At 35.4% G+C, this 4,402-nt stretch overlaps 1 long non-coding RNA gene across 1 annotated transcript; it reads right to left on the bottom strand.

The window, feature by feature from the left end:
* Window positions 1-2,968: 2,968 nt before the first annotated feature.
* Window positions 2,969-4,108, bottom strand: LOC120279977. The gene is made up of 4 exons (XR_005542221.1): window positions 3,529-4,108; window positions 3,383-3,454; window positions 3,202-3,290; window positions 2,969-3,090 (listed from the first exon to the last, which is right to left on the bottom strand). It is a non-coding gene; the product is annotated as an uncharacterized LOC120279977 (long non-coding RNA).
* Window positions 4,109-4,402: the final 294 nt, after the last annotated feature.

The raw sequence follows: 4,402 nt of genomic DNA, 5'->3' as shown, positions 1-4,402 counted from the left end.
ATATATATATATATATTTATGGAATCTCTAAACTATTGTGTATTTTTACACAGTTATGGACTTAAAATCATAATATTATTTGAGATCATAATTAGTAAATAATTAACTTATTTTTTTGTTAAATTAATAATATAGTTTTCACGTAATTTACAAAAAAAATAATTATAAATTTGTAGCCTTTTTAACCTTAACAGTTAACAACATATTTCCATAGAAAGAAATCTAAATTAGGATAAATACATTCACTATGAGATAATGTTAACGACTATCTTGTTAAAAAAAATCACTATTAATTATTAATATATAAATTTATTATTTCTATATTTGAATGTTTTTTATAAAAGAATAAAATTTTCATTTAATAAGTTCTCTTCAATTACTAATTTCTAATGATGCATTTGAATCAAATAATTTTTAAATAGATTTACATTTAACCTTTTGTCAACTAAAATAAAAATATTATTAAAAATATTCCATAATAAGTATTTAAAAAAATGAATTAATAACTATAAATTTTTAATTATGACAATTTATATGAAATTATCTTAAATATATTTGAATTTTGAACATTATATTTGTGTTTTGATAAAAAAAAATAAAAAACGTAGTTAATGAGATTAGAACACAAAAGAGCCATCAATATAACATTAAAATACTCTACCCAACCACCAACAATTTTTTTTATTGTTAGTATTTGTTTACTAAACTATATAAACAATAAGTAAGGCTTACATTATTCAAATTTAGTCCCACATTGGGTAATCTAAAACAAAAGACATGAAAACTGTCTATAAAAACAGTTTTAGTTACAACCTTAGTTTAGAACTGTATTTTATGTTTATATTATCTTTTAAAATTAAATTTTATGATTTCATTTTTTAAAAAAATTGAAATCGGCGGGGCGGCCCTTGAAATGGTGGGTTTCAGCCCGGCCCACAGATTTCGGGGGGAGCCTTGGCCCAGGTGCTAGTCACCCGTAGGGTGACCAGTGACCCGCCTGGTCGAACGGGCCAACTCGGCCAGCGGGCTGGCATTATTGACCGAACTGGTTATGGGTCGGCCATTAATCAACCTAGACCAACCGGTCGGGCCCACTGGACCTAGTTAATCGGCCCGTGCCCCTCTCTATAGACTTGGTTATGTACAAAACTCTTTGACACAACTTTGCCGGGCAAGTTTTGATGTGGGACATGATCACTTCCCATGTGTGATACTTTTTCTCACGGTGGTGGTTGACCAAATGAAAAAAAAAAAAGTAAAACCATGAAAATAAATAAATAAATATATATATATATATGTGAAAACCTAAAGCCCTTATTTGTCCTTACAACTTGCCCAAAGGCCTATTCCATTTGGAGTGCATTTGACTTTGTTAAGCTAAACAGAAAAGGCAAACATATTACAAACGTCATCACAATTCACACCTAGGAAAACCATGAAGGCAGCACAAAAGTCAACCAGAAGTGATATGCTGGTATAAAATGAGTAATGCTATATACAACTAACTGGTTACACGAACCAGCCACACGAACCACGTGGTTGGTGACGTGTAATACAGTTAGTTTTAATTAGTTTTAACTATAATGATAATATCTTTTTGTTAATCACTTTTATCTCTCCGTCTTTTAAAACATATTTTTTCATCTCTCCCGTGCCCTCACTCTCTCTCTCTCTCTCTTTCTTTCTCCCGTGCCCTAGCCGCCGCTTTCCCATGCCGCTGCCGCCGCCGGAGAGCTCTCCCGTGCCTTAGCCGCCAGAGTTTCTTTGATCTCGGATGTCACTCTTCCACGTCTCTCTCCCGTGGCCTCACTCTCTCTCTCTCTCCCTCCCGTGCCCTAGCCGCCGTTCTCCCATGTCGTAGCTGCCACCGCCGGAGAGCTCTCCCGTGCCCTAGCCGCCAGAGTTACTTTGATCTTGGATGCCACTCTCCCATACCTCTCTCCCGTGCCCTCACTCACTCTCTCTCTCCCGTGCCCTAACCGCCGCTCTCCCATGTCGTAGTTGCCGCCGCCGGAGAGCTCTCCCGTGCCCTAGCCGCCAGAGTTTCTCCGATCTCGAATGCCACTGTCCCACTCACCAAGCTTTCCTGTGCCTTAGCCACCGGAGTTTCTCCGACCGCAGATGGCGCTCTCCGACTACTGATGCCACCGGGAAGGTTACTTCCATCATGAATGATAAGGATGAGGAGTCGAAGATGGTGATGCCCGGTTAGGAGTCGAAGATGAATGAATTTGCGGTCCTTAGTCCTAGCTTTTGATTTTGATTGTTCATAGGGAAATTTGTAGGTTGTCCACCAAAGATTAGTCAGTTAAATTTGATTGTCAGGAAGATTACTGAACTGCCATTGTAATATAATTTTTTCCAGTTTTGTTTCCTTTCCTCTCTTGGAGTGATGCTCTATTCATGTTTAGGTAGTTGTTTGTTTTTATGAAATTCCTCCTATAGTGCAGGCTTATTACCATGTTTACTCACTGAAATTCTTTATGTTGCAAGGGAAGATGTATCTTTTGCTTCTGGGAACAATAATTCTTAGTTTTGGCTAAATTTTTGTTTGTTCTAGAGAAGTTGTCTTAGTGGCTATTGAAAATATTCTTTGTAAAATCTTATTTTTGTAATTAATTGAAGGTTTCTTTTTTTTCTTGTATTTGGGTGACATCCCTGTAATCAGTTTCAGAAATTCTCTTAACTATGCAAAAAATGGTACAAAGGAAGATTATTGAACAGAAGTCTCAAAGCTCATGCACTTTCTGCAGTTTCTGTGTTTTTTCAGGAATCTATCTTTCAAGTTCCTGAAGATCACCCAATCAATATATATACCAAGACTATATTAAAGAACAAAACCAACTCATGAACAAATTACTAACCATAATCAGAATTCATTCAAAGCATCAACAACATGCACCTTCCAAGAAATTTAATTATAAGCCATCAACAATTTCACAATCAAAAGGAGTTCCAATTCACAACAGCCAAACATAAATAAAAGCATATATGCATATGCAACTTCAATTGTTTTGACACTAATACCTTCATCACCAAATGAAATGTCTGAAAGTACAGGAACATCACCAAACAAAAATCCACCCTATTCTGTACAACAAACAAAATACATTAGAAACATGTAATGCAAGAAACTTAATAATTTGTTAATCAAGTAGGTTTCATATATACACAAAACCAACTCATGAACAAATTACTCACCATAATCAGAATTCATTGACTTCATTTGTAATACCCATGGAAGAACTAGGTTGCATATCCCGCTTGATCGAAAGAGAGTTTGAATTCACCTAATAAGTAAGTATATAGTCCAACATATCAAGAAAAAAAAATATATTGAAATGACCAATTGAACATGAATTCTTAAATAATATAGCATTACCACACTCTCTTGTGTGCAGTGTTCAGGTGGTGTATCTTTTTGAGTTGCTTCGTTTCTCTTAGTTTGGGCCTTCTGAAATTAACAACATGAATGTCACACAAAATCATAATCATAGAAATAATAAATTTCATATTATTTATAAATACCTTTTTTTTATTTCTAACAATTATTTCTTCAACCTTTGACTTCTTCCTCTTTGATGGCGGTCGGCCCTTGCTCCGCACCTTCAAAGGCGTCAACAATTTTTGATGTTGCTCACTACTCTCATCCATAAACATAAGTGGCTAAAATTCACTATAGTTTGCATTGCCCATCAACTTCTCAATTGCTCCATCCACAAACTTCATCAAGAAATTATATTTCTCAATGGATACTGCTCCAAGTTCAGCAGCTTTGGAAAAATAAGAATACAATCTATTGTAGCGCAATTTCTCCTCGCTAGTTTGTGGGTCATCATAACAGTTAAGCACATAAGTATGCCTACGCTTGATGTCCTTCCTCCATTGTGCCAAAATATAATCACATGGAACCGCCTTGACACTTTTCTCAATAAGCACTTTGCAAATGTGTCTACAAATAATCCCTTTGAACTCGAACAACCGACATGAGCATTTAATGTCAAATTCTTCCTCGTTATAGTAAACATTGAATACCACTTGCTTTCTAAATGGGTCTTCTTTACCTTTGAGAATGTCTGATACTTGAAATGAGGAGATCGCCCCGTTTGAACCAATGAGTGTAAGATTGCAATATATCATCCCTCGCAACTCATTTTGAAACAATTTAAAAATTTCATTTGTATAGGCTTCTTGTAGTTGCTTTTAAAAATGACAATCAGTGATTAGTGGAAAACTTGAGTTAAATGAAGCAAAATCAGCTTTATTCTCTTTCTCGATTTTATTTTTCAAGGCATTATCATATTGCTCGACAAACTGCTTCAATGAAGTCGTTGGTCCAACATAACCATCAAAAAATGCATTTATGCTTTCATTTCTTTGAGTGGTAAACATGCCGGCCCAG

This window comes from Dioscorea cayenensis, chromosome 17 (assembly GCF_009730915.1).
Source record: "Dioscorea cayenensis subsp. rotundata cultivar TDr96_F1 chromosome 17, TDr96_F1_v2_PseudoChromosome.rev07_lg8_w22 25.fasta, whole genome shotgun sequence".
NCBI classification, from domain to species: domain Eukaryota; kingdom Viridiplantae; phylum Streptophyta; class Magnoliopsida; order Dioscoreales; family Dioscoreaceae; genus Dioscorea; species Dioscorea cayenensis.
The sequence above is the reverse complement of the archived record's forward strand: the minus strand, read 5'-3'. Positions and strand labels throughout refer to the sequence as shown.